Consider the following 13,191-nt stretch of genomic DNA (forward strand, 5'->3'; position numbering starts at 1 on the left):
GCATGTACGATGTGAATCTAGATTTAGTTTTACGGATCATTTTAATTTTCTGCAACGATATCTATTCATACGACACACGAACACTAACTCCGATCTTAATAAAAAGACGAAGGCTTCGATTATTGTAGGAAAATATGTTCGAAATATCTTCGTCACAATCAACTCGGGGCGCTTATTTGTCTTTGATGAATTTTAATAAATTTGTCTTCAATGTGTAATTTTCTAGCCTATTTAGTGTTATTATAACATATTTTTATGAATATATTACAATTTAACACATATAAAAATCGTGCAGTCCCGCTTTACGGATAATAAAGATTGTAGAGTATTCAAAGATAAGAGCTCGTCAGGGCAGTCTTCAAGTGGGTATTTTAGATAAAACTATCATCGCGGAACCGGTTTAGACTCAGTACTTATTACTTTTGAACTGGCTTATAATATATTCTGTCAGATATTGGCACACTGTAAAATATGGATATAACTCTGCTTCCGGATGAAGCTAAAACATAGACATTTAACAGAATGCTTGCCCAGGATTGTTCCCTGTGCAATATCTCTTTCTACCACAAAGTATGCTGAGAAGTTAGAATTTCGTCATAAAATTGTTTATGCAAACTGGTTATTCCGTATGACCCTTAGAGAAAATCCTCACAACTCTTTACAAATTGCGTTGCACGCGTGTCCCTTGCTCGAAGACAGATGTCACATTTTGGGTAACATACGTGAGCAGACATATAAGACATTTTCTAGACTTCTTATTCATAGCCATCGTGTAATTTTAAAGGAAATCATGTATTGCATAGGGCGAGGCAAATAGTATCACGGAGTATGAATGTGACACGCTTGACCGAAGAGAACTACCGGTATACGATGTTCCACACCAAAAACCAAACCTCTGACTGAGGTTCACTATTTTAAAGAAAATGTTCAAATTGTTCATTAAATGCATGCAAGTCTTTGTAAAGCACGTGACCCATGTAGTATAATCAGTTTTGAATATAGGTAAACAAGAAGACCACTAATTGATGTTGCGCACAAAATATTGAAATCCTCCTTGCGGTTTGAGAGAAGAAGCTTGTTTAAGTTTTGATTTTAACATATATGAGTCTTGTTCTGAGAAAACTGGGCATAATGCTTGTGCGTAAAGTGTCGTCCCAGATTAGACTGTGCAGTCCACACAGGCTAATCAGGGACAACACTTTCCGCCTTAATCGGATTTTGCTAAGAAGAGACTTCATTTAAACGAAAAATGTCATAAAAGCGGAAAGTGTCGCCCCTGATTAGCCTGTGCGGACTGCACAGGCCAATCTGGGACGACACTTTACGCACATGCATTAAGCCCAGTTTTCACAGAACACGACTCATATTGTTAGCGCTGACAGGGGCTGAGCTAGGGTGTCACAGATGTATGGGAATTCTACAATCTACGACGATATGGTGGACAATTTGCTTACTGATAATAGGAGGAAACCAACAGACACCGGTTAAAGAGTATATACTCATTGTCCAACCGTTTGTGGTGTTAATGAACAAATACTGAACAAATGTTGTACAAACAATTAAAGTATATTTTAAAATCAGCTTTCCACCGATGACAATGTATAATATATTTTATTTAGATAATTCAAGTCCGCCTCAAAACACGAACGCCTGTCTGGTAAAATCGCTAGTTACCACTGTTCAGTCGATTTCCGCAGCAATTTAAATAGCGTTTATTATTTCTCAGTGGACACAATTCGATTTGTTGCACACAATTGAAATAACAAGTCTTCTTTATTTGTGTCGTTCAAAACTCATTGAAACATCCGGATTCAATCATATTATATTATATTTAACAGTTAAAATTATAACATGTTTATAAAAATTAAACAGAATATTTTATATTTAAAATCGCAAAGACATGTTGTGACTTCAGAAATATTTATCATTCAAAAACACGATAATCTATTGATACGAAAATCAGTTGATACGTCGATCACTTGAAAGTTTGACGTCGTTTGTGTATTCGTTGGAAGTTTTAAACGAATGAAGGCCTATATCTTAGTAAGCGGGACTAGGATAGTGCTTGATGTCAACCAATGAAATCTTTCAAAGCAATTTCGAATACTCAAAAATGGTCGCAGTAGTACATGAACATTTGAAAAATTAACCATGGGCACTGAACGGTAAACAGTAAATGCAAGATTGGATCAATATAGTAGATACGTGTCTACGATGCATTTAGACGGCATGTGTTTATATCCGCGCGGAAGATTCTTGTTTACGTATAAAGTTAGTTGAATTCCGAAGTCCAGGAAAACTCTTGTTTGGAACTTTTGGATACTAGAAAATGGGCACTGTACGTGCTTTGGTTTGAATGGTCACGCGCACGTGCGGAATTCAGTGGGCGCGTGACTATATCAGCTTATTAAATTATTGTCTTATTTACAGGAAGCATTAGACAATATGCCGGGTCAACTCTTGTTACGACTATTGAAACATGGTCACTACCCGTTTAAACGTTCATAAAATAACACGTGACACATTCAGACGCAACGTAACTATATTTGCTGTTACGTGTTTGTGTATTTAACGAACACGTGCTATTCCATATGCCGGAAAACTCTTGTTGTACCATACGAGCGGGATAGGTGCTTGTGTCTTGTACAAGCAAGTAAAATATCTAGGGTTTTCAGGGAAAACTAATGTGTTGTACCTTTGGTCACTGAAACATTGGCAACTAGTTAAAACAGTTCACGAGAACACTAAATTTGGTGAATGGCTAGGTGCATATGAAACAATTATAAACGTGGCTATACTAATTTGTAAATATATTAGCTGAAATAACTTAATGGTCTAAATCGGATGAGCACTTAATCCGATTTAAAGTCACCACTTTCGATTGTTTTTTATCGGCTAACTTAAGTATATCGGCTGACCTCACATAAATGACCCAATCACTTATACCGACTTTATTGAAATAAATTGCTTACATTCACCGGTACACAGTCTAAAATTATCGCAACTTGGGCGACAACAGGTACCCACAAAAAAGTAGCGGTTCGACCAAAAACATGTGGATCCAGGAAAGGTGTCATCGGACGTTATCGATCAACGTTGCTAGTTAACGAAATGGACGTTCGAATGTTCGAATTAAATGATATTTTATACAAAACATTGCGATGTTTGAACGAAATCTGTCTCTTAAAAATCGATCGACTTCAAACTTGAAGTGAAGTTATCCGTTAATAGTAGCACAATTTAGCGTCGTCACCTTAAAGCAATACGAGCTCAATATTTGTTGAAACGTTATTTTGAATTAACTTTGCAAAAATAACATTTTGTGCTTACAACGAATGTTTTGTATACAAAATAAATATGTATATAGGGCTCACTTTTTCATTCTTTTTTCATGCCGGATCAGTAACTGAAGCTTAACTCCGATTTTACAAAATAAATATATCAAAATAATGATGTGCAAGTCTATTTTGTTTAACGAAATATATTATAAATCGTAATAAATTTGACCCTTCAATAATTAAGGATAGACTCCGTCAACACATCATCCTACAACCCTCCACGTTTTATGCTCTTGTGTTTATCTCTTAAAATAAATGTTCCGGTATGTGCCTATAATGCCAAAAACGCTACTTCCCTGTCTGGTGACCAATATAAGCGGCGGACAGGAACGATTTCGACAATTTTAAAAGAGGGTATGTCGGTCACCCAAGGATCATTCTCGTCCAGGTTTGTTAACATCGCTCAAACGGTTGATAATGAGTTGTCGTTTGAATGAAAAGTTTACGCATTCAAGACGGCCTTAAGGCGATCACAGAGCCTCGTCATTTGCGCGTTGTGCACAAAATGAACTAAACATGGACATTAGGCATTACAGGTCGATTAAACAAAAGTTGAAATGTTTCAAACCGAAACTTACATGATTTATATACAATGCAAATCCGTACTAGCCATGACATTTAATATGAGAGCATGAGTATTTGCACTAGTTTCAAAATACGAAATGCAGTAAACAAGACCTTGACTTTGCATAATTTCATGCATTTCGCCGTTGACAATCACATGTAATCTGTCAAACATGCATGAAATCCTCACCAGTACAATTTTATTCAAAACAAAACATAATGTTGATCTAACATGAATTACAGTTCGTTTATTTTCTTTTTTAATAAATATGTATTGATGTGTATACTGCATGTCCATGTAAGCACTGTATGGCTGAATCAAAAACAATGCATTGACGGTTTCCTCTTGATCGTTGGTAGGGTGACCCAGGCTCCGTGGTCCGCGTTTTTTCTGAAACGAATCATAAAACGCATTCAAATAGCAGTGGTAGTTATATTGATCTTTACGTTTTTACTAATAATATGCTTCCAAATTAAATAGGCATTTTATTTCGTTGTTGGTGATGGTGGGGGGGGGGGGGGGTGGTGGTGGTGGGATGGTGGTGGGTGAGGGGTTGTTGGTGGCGGTGGTTGTAGTGGTGGTGGTTGTGGTGGTGGTGTTGGTGGTGGTGGCGGTGGTTGTGGTGGTGATGGTGGTGGTTGTGGTGGTGGCATTTTATTTCGTTGTTGGTGATGGTGGGGGTGGTGGTGGTGGTGGTGGGGTGGTGGTGGTGGGGGGGTGGTGGTGGTGGGGGAGGGGTTGTTGGTGGCGGTGGTTGTGGTGGTGGTGGTTTTGATGTTGGTGGTGGTGGTGGCGGTTTTTGTGGTTGTGATGGTGGTGGTTGTGGTGGTGGTGGAGGTGGTGGTGGAGGTGGTGGTGGGGGGGGTGGTGGTGGTGGTGGTGGTGGTGGTGTGGTGGTGGTGGTGGTGGTGGTGGTGGTGGTGGTGGTGGTGGTGGTGGTGGTGGTGGTGGTGGCGGTGGCGGCAGTGGTGGCGGTGGTGGCGGTGGTTGTGATGGTGGTGGTGGTGGGTGGTGGTTGTGGTGATGGTGGTGATGGTTGCGGCGGCAGTAACTAACATAAGAATGACATGAAGTGGAGGGTGTGATGAAAGTCGAAGTATAATGATACGTACAAAGAGGACCCGGAGAGCCGCTCCCAAGCGACATAGCTGAGTTGTTGATCGTGATTGAGAAGGGGTCCCTCTGACGACTGTTATACAGCAGCGCAAGGAGAATTATAAATCCACCCACTGCGGGAAGAAATTAAAATTACATCTTCATGTTTTAAACGATTTAATGTTGTGCTCACTGCTCAACAATGACAATTATCTAAGTACCAGGAAAAATAATTCCAGTTAAGAATAACAAGTAAGTGGCTTGTTTCCGCTACCCCGACTGACCTTAATTTGTGTTGCCGATCCTAAATTTTGTGTGTATTCCTGGTCGAGTTTTCCATCATTTTCTTTAAATAGCATCATATCGCATGATCAACTTTCTAGATATATCTATTTATATAAACAAAGATCTGTTACACAGAGATTCGGTAGATTTATTTCATTAATAATGCTTTAAAGAGTCGAGAATAACTTGAATATAGTAAACAGGTTAACGATATTTGTTGAAGCAAACATCTTTTTTTGGGGATTTCACTCGCTGTTATGGATTATATTTTAACCCATTTATACCTAGTGAACTTTCCTATCCTTCTAACTTGGATCAATTTATTTCCAAAATTAGGGATGTCTAGTATATTTATTTCTATATTTAGACAATTTATTACAGAAATTTCTTTAAGCAAACAGGGCAGACCCTGACTCGTATCATGCGGCGTCTAAGCTGTTTGCAAAGGCCTTTTTTCTAGACGCTAGGCATAAATAATGATATAAATCGAAATAATGTTTGATAGATAAATCATTTCTCATACTTGTGTAAAATATGTTTTGATAAATGCGAATGAATTTATCCTAACCCATTCCGGATCATTATTAACGCAAAAAAGAAAAAATGCAAGGGTTGTTTGTTTGAGCGATCGTATAAATTATGCGAGGCGATGCTGTGTTGTCATTATATATATATATATATATATATATATATATATATATATATATATATATATATATATATATATATATATATATATATATTCACGTTTATGTCAAGAATAACTATATCAGTGGTATTGCAAGAGAAAGCCGAATGATGTGGTGAATTGTAATATATGTAGATTGAATCGTATTTCTTTTCCAGTAATGCACTTATGACTTAGAGACGCGGCTGAAAATAAAATATAATCAGTTTGTAGACCTATTTGTGTTGCATAAATTAAGAAATGATTTTCGCTTATTTGACAGTTGATATTTGACAGTCGCGACCCGGCAGAACAGATTCGCTGTTCCCAAAAGCAGCCGGAAAGTTGTGGTAACAACAGAAGCCTTACGCAAATATCCGCCGTACGCTCCGAACACCCCGTACGTGACCGCTTGTGCAGCACCCTGCTGGATGTAAACGACCGCTACACTCACTGCGCATGCGAGAAAAACCGGAAGTAGCCTCATTTCTAAAATCCAAAAAAAAGATTATCAAAAACAGTGAAATCCAAAATAACAAGTCAACATTTAAAATTCGTATAGAATGTACATATGTATTATGTGATTGGCTCCCGTCTGATAAACAGTAGGAACAAAAATATTTATACTTTTGCATGGTCTACCTATTGATTGGTCAATCACAAGAATGCGTATTTGTCGACCCAAAATTTTAATGATATTTTCGTCATAATCATGTGATTAAAAAGAAGCTTGTTGGATGGATTTGCGTGAAATAAGTTAAACTTCGAGTATATCATATATATTGAAGTATATCACAGAAAGTGCCTCTGTCATTAAAATAACAAGGTGCCACATCCTGACAATAATTCATTGTAAAATTATGTTTACATTTTTGCGTATGATTCAAAGTCTTGTAGGCCTTCATATAATTAACAAAAAAATTAATTTGTGAATTATTATTTCATTTAAGCAAATTTATGTTGATTATTTAAGTAATTTGCTGATAGTTTTACCCTTTTAATCAATATTGCAGGCTATATTGAAAAAAGTACTTAAAATATGTTTCATGTCATATTTTACGTGCCTTTCTAATATCAAAGTGTGATGATTATGATTTTTCTATTACCAAGCAGTCAAGAAAATAGATTTTTGTAAACATATTGTGTGTTTTTATGACTATGTTTTTTAACACTTAGCGATTAACACAAAAATGAAATCACAATGGCCTAAGTCGATAGAATTTAATAATACGCTACTAGTGGAAACTTTTTAATACGTCGTTCGTTGAAACAACATAGTATAAACGTAGAAACAAAACAGCGCAGACCCTGATGAGACGCCGCATCATGCGGCGTCTCATCTGGGTCTACGCAGTTTGCCAATACCTTTTTTTCTAGACGCTAGGCATAAATGGGTTAAAGCTTAGTGAGTATATATGTAAAGTGACACAGAGGGTCACATACCTGATAAATGGATTATTGCACGTATAGCACGAGTAAGTTATTTTGTTCCCACTAGTTAAAGCATTGTAACCACGTATTACTAGCTCTTTCGCACAAGTTTGCTATGCAGTTCCCATGATTTACTAAGGGAATCTCATGAGAAAACTATCTTCTTTCCACGACTTAGTAAATCGTGATAGTTACTACATTGGGAATGAGTCACTTAGAAAAGGTGGAGAATAGTTCCTTAGTCGTATTGCGGTCCCGGTATTTGTGTGTGTAGCAATGTTTGTGAGTTAGAAAATTTTAATATGCTTTCGCCAAAATCAAATATGGTGCTTTGGAGATTTTGCTCCAAATTTTAAATATTAAAAAACTGTTAACACTCGTGAACATATTTGAGATTGTGTTTAATTCAAATATGTTTCAATAATAATCATAGATAACGTTTTCACCTACCTGAATATGTTTTTCCAAAAATATAAATACTATATATGACTATAATATCTATAACTGATGAAAGATTAACCGGCACTGCGAAAACCCTTATGGCCTAATGCATTTTAGCTCAAATAAAAATGGTGGTAATGTCTGGGGACAGACGCTTGTTTGATAACGTTACGATAAATGAATTGTTACTTCCGGTAAACGCGTGTTATTTTGTCAAAAAGGTTACACCAGGTATGACAGCACGACGTCGCGATGGTATGAATATACCGGTTACCTAATTTAATTGCCAACGGGTTCCATTAGCATGCTGAGCACTTGACTTCCTGTCTTGCTTGGGGTCGATGACTTAAAGGCCGGTGTAGGTTATCGTGTGACTGGGAATCGGTTAACGACAATCCGCAAGACAAGCAGGTAATCCATATTTTAAAATACCTTCGTGAGTTTTTCGTGTGTTTTTTATATTGTTTCTGGTGTTTTATCTTATTATTTTGTCAAATACTGAAGTTTTGCCAATAAGTGTACATAAACCTTAGTAAACCATTTTAAGGCGAAATATACGAGATAAAGGAAATGTGGTTCTTCATATCTGTAATATTTTATTGCATAGTGTTATTCCTGAATAGGTTTATTGATATATGAGTTTATTTTCTTGATTTAATGAACGATAATAAAAAGTTTAAACATCACTTCATCATTTAATTTTGAATATAAATTATGTATAAATCAATAATAGTTATCAGTTAAATATTTATAAGTCTGTTTGCCTTATTAATAATGTAAACAATTTTGAGGTATTCAATTACAGATTTTCAATAGAAGTATGGTTCCTTTTTAACGTTTGTGGTTTTAAACCAAATGTGTGTTGTTTTTGTTTAAGTCTTGTAATATTACTTATTCATGTTACACGCAAGAAGTATCATCATTAATAAATCACTTATGTTCATACCTTTTATATTTTATTGGTAAAATAAATAGAAAATATATAATAATAATAACAATTATAAGGTTTATGTCATATTATTATTATTTGCTGTTATACTTATAATAATCATCGTTATTATTAAAATGATGAAACTATTGTCGTTTTCAGAGAATGCGTCGCTCATTATTGCTGACAGTGAGCACGGCACTGTGTGCTGCATTGGCTCTAGGGATGCCATATCCGGTGGACGACTGGGAGTTCTACGGCGGCAAGAAAGAGTTTCCGGTGTTTGAAGAGGTGAAAGTGATCAACAATTTTTGTAAGTGAAATCGCTGTAAAAAGAAGGGAAAACTGTCGCCATTGACGCTAATATGCAGTTTCGAAATACGAGTTAACAAGAAAGGATGTTTAAACCATTTTTGTTTGAGCAATCGCTTTAAGTTGACGGAAAAACTCTCTAGATTGAATTAGTGATCGTTTGCTAGTATGCAGTTTCGCTATAGAAGTTTACTAGAGTACACTTATCAACGATTGCATGCACATTTTTTTAATCTATTTTACAAGTAGATTGTTATGTGGTCGCTCCTTTATCTTAAGGTAAAATTACACTATCAATCTCAAACAATTAACCTTTAAGTGAAGGTATGCCATACCTTGCAAAGATTGAATGCGTTTTTGCTCCAATGGACGTTTTTCCAACGTTTAGCCAGTACACAAATATATATGCGGTCCGCTCATGGAAAATCGAGCTTAACCCTTTGCATGCTGGGAAATTATTTGTCGTCTGCTAAAATGTCGTCTGCTCAATTTCTAAAAATAGCATTTTCTTCAATTTTTTTTCAAAGAATACTATCCGAATAGCAAACAGTTTGGATCCAGATGAGACGCCACGGTCTGTGGCGGCTCATCTGGATCCAAACTGTTTGCAAAGGCCTTCAAAATTCGGTTCCCGCACTGAAAGAGTTAATGCATGTTCCTAATTTTTCATCCCATATAAGCCTGTGAAGTCCGCACAGTCTAAATCAGGAACGACATTTTCCACCTCTACTGGATTTACGCTAAGAAGACGCCTCTTTTAAACAAAGAAATCAATAAAATCGGAAAGTGTCGTCCCTGATTAGCCAATGCAGACTGCACAGGCTCATCTGGGACGACACTTTACTCACATGCATTAAGCCCGGTTTTCCCAGAGCGCCACTCATATTAACTAAGCGATAATGTTGCACATGGCGCAAACAAAGATAACATGGGAATAACAGTTATTCCTGTCTAGCGTCAAGTTCCTGGCATTCATTGATTCCCATATCAAGGTTACTTTTTTTCTTCTGGAATAAAAAAACTGGGTTGTATGTATGTAACGCCTACGTGTTCGTCTATGGGAGTGTAATATGTATGTAACGCCTACGTGTTCGTCTATGGGAGTGTAATATGTATGTAACGCCTACGTGTTCGTCTATGGGAGTGTAAATACTGGGTTGTATGTATGTACGCCTACGTGTTCGTCTATGGGAGTGTAATATGTATGTAACGCCTACGTGTTCGTCTATGGGAGTGTAATATGTATGTAACGCCTACGTGTTCGTCTATGGGAGTGTAATATGTATGTAACGCCTACGTGTTCGTCTATGGGAGTGTAATATGTATGTAACGCCTACGTGTTCGTCTATGGAGTGTAAATACTGGGTTGTATGTATGTAACGCCTACGTGTTCGTCTGTGGGAGTGTAAATACTGGGTTGTATGTATGTAACGCCTACGTGTTCGTCTGTGGGAGTGTAAATACTGGGTTGTATGTATGTAACGCCTACGTGTTCGTCTGTGGGAGTGTAACTGGGTTGTATGTATGTAACGCCTACGTGTTCGTCTGTGGGAGTGTAAATACTGGGTTGTATGTATGTAACGCCTACGTGTTCGTCTGTGGGAGTGTAAATACTGGGTTGTATGTATGTAACGCCTACGTGTTCGTCTGTGGGAGTGTAAATACTGGGTTGTATGTATGTAACGCCTACGTGTTCGTCTGTGGGAGTGTAACTGGGTTGTATGTATGTAACGCCTACGTGTTCGTCTGTGGGAGTGTAAATACTGGGTTGTATGTATGTAACGCCTACGTGTTCGTCTATGGGAGTGTAATATGTATGTAACGCCTACGTGTTCGTCTATGGGAGTGTAATATGTATGTAACGCCTACGTGTTCGTCTATGGGAGTGTAATATGTATGTAACGCCTACGTGTTCGTCTATGGGAGTGTAAATACTGGGTTGTATGTATGTAACGCCTACGTGTTCGTCTGTGGGAGTGTAAATACTGGGTTGTATGTATGTAACGCCTACGTGTTCGTCTGTGGGAGTGTAAATACTGGGTTGTATGTATGTAACGCCTACGTGTTCGTCTATGGGAGTGTAATATGTATGTAACGCCTACGTGTTCGTCTATGGGAGTGTAATATGTATGTAACGCCTACGTGTTCGTCTATGGGAGTGTAAATATTGTCTGCGATTGTTCATCGAAGAAGGAAACAAGCCGTCACACGAATAAAGCGTTTCTCTATCATAACTAACGTTTGTCGGTTAACAACTTTTTAAGATAAAGATGTAGCAATATTATACACACACAAAAACTTTGTGCGATCTCATTATCTTAGATACCATATTGAAAATAAAGATCCCGTAGATATTCAAAAAAGATGTGCACAAAATGTAGATATGTAGCATTTACAAAAATATTTAGATGATAATGAAGACCAAAACTACAACTACAAGTGTCTGTTAACGAACATTGTTAAACTTCGACTAAAAACATCTCTCGCATATACTTAGCCTACAATCAGCTATTTTTAGCACGGCTTGTATGTACCTTTCAGTTATCGGGGAGGTAATCACTTCCTGACGTTCGACAAACTCCTCGCACATGTTACCTCCCGTTAGAATAATTTTGAAACCAGCCAGTCTGTGGGCGGTAGTCGGGAGTTAGAAATTAAATATCTCTGTGTTTCCAGATCCCGTACTCTTCGCAATCCTAGCACTACCATTTATCCTGAGACGCCCGAGCACCGTTGCTCGCGCCAGTAACGCGACTCTCGCGGCCAACGGTATTACTGTCATCCGGGAACCAGTTTGCTGCTGATGGCAGATTCAGACGATACTTCTGCAGACACCATTTGTTTGCTGCCGTATTCAGGGCCGCCGAATATGTATCCTTGTACTGCTATACGATTAGTTAATATATGAGAAAACCTGTTCAGGTAAATAAAAGAGCAACTTAAGCACGTTTGTCGTTTTGCACCGGATATTCGCATATTAATTTACAACATTTAGATTTCTGTTTTTCAATGAATAGATAAAATTGTCTTTCATTCCTTACTTTGTAGTTCAACAACACACTTTTTTAATAAAAAAACGCAAGGGCATTTGACACTTATATTGACATCAAATTGTTGCTGTTGTTTTTGTAAACTTTAAATATTAAAAAGCCACAATGTATATAGAAAATCGTTCATTTCTCTACTTACGCATCTCATGCAATATGACTTCCCCCAAGCGACTCGACAGATACAAATTGTCAAAACACCCATGTCAATACTTTTTAATGATATGTTATATTTAATTTATCTAGATGCAGAGACATCACTAGAACTGTAAATGGCATTACCTGTGCACTTAGCACTGGTTTAAAACCTCAGGAAAAGTGTAAGCAGGTTAACTGCTATTCTAGTAACTGTAATAGTGACACACACAAATATTTCAGGGGGGGGGGCAAGGCATCAAATATAAGGTTAAGACTACATGTAAAATTTCAATGTGCAGAAATGCATATACATTTCACACTCTAGTTCTCAAACTTGGCCTACATCATCATTTCAGCATGGGGAACAAATGTTATAAATTTAAGTGAAATCCCTTCAGCCATTCCTGATAAATTAGCTTACCAAAAAACTGTAACCTGCTTATTTATGATATATAAGTATCTAAGTATAAAATTGACCGTACTTTATCAAATTTAAACTTGAGTAGTCAAACTTGGCATAAGTTCAAAATGGGAAATACATGTTATAAGTTTGAGTAATATCTGTCAAGCCTGAGATAACAAACGTACAAAAAACTCGAACTGCCATACATTTATATGTCAATGTCTACGTCTAAAATTGCCCATTATTTGGGTCGCGTTGTGAGAAAACTGGGCATAATGCATGTGCGTCAAGTGTCGTCCCAGATTAGCCTGTGCAGTCTACACAGGCTAATCAGGGACAACACTTTCCGCCTTTATTGGATTTTTGCTACAAAGAGACTTCATTTAAAAGAAAAATGTCATAAAAGCGGAAAGTGTTGTCCCTGATTAGCCTGTGCGGACTGCACAGGTTAATCTGGGACGACACTTTTCGCACATGCATTATGCCCAGTTTTATCAGAACACGACTCATTTAGACAAAGTTCAGACTAGAGTCTTGGGCT

The 13,191-nt window shown here is 37.3% G+C and overlaps 2 long non-coding RNA genes across 2 annotated transcripts; one reads left to right on the top strand and one right to left on the bottom strand.

The window, feature by feature from the left end:
- Nucleotides 1-4,061: 4,061 nt before the first annotated feature.
- On the bottom strand, nucleotides 4,062-7,935 carry LOC127871593 (uncharacterized). The gene is made up of 4 exons (XR_008045466.1): nucleotides 7,832-7,935; nucleotides 6,320-6,439; nucleotides 5,016-5,132; nucleotides 4,062-4,293 (listed from the first exon to the last, which is right to left on the bottom strand). It is a non-coding gene; the product is annotated as an uncharacterized LOC127871593 (long non-coding RNA).
- A 205-nt stretch (nucleotides 7,936-8,140) lies between these two features.
- LOC127872028 (uncharacterized) lies at nucleotides 8,141-12,085 on the top strand. The gene is made up of 3 exons (XR_008045695.1): nucleotides 8,141-8,233; nucleotides 8,913-9,063; nucleotides 11,739-12,085. It is a non-coding gene; the product is annotated as an uncharacterized LOC127872028 (long non-coding RNA).
- The last annotated feature ends 1,106 nt before the right edge of the window (nucleotides 12,086-13,191 follow it).

Source organism: Dreissena polymorpha, chromosome 3, assembly GCF_020536995.1.
Source record: "Dreissena polymorpha isolate Duluth1 chromosome 3, UMN_Dpol_1.0, whole genome shotgun sequence".
Taxonomy (NCBI): domain Eukaryota; kingdom Metazoa; phylum Mollusca; class Bivalvia; order Myida; family Dreissenidae; genus Dreissena; species Dreissena polymorpha.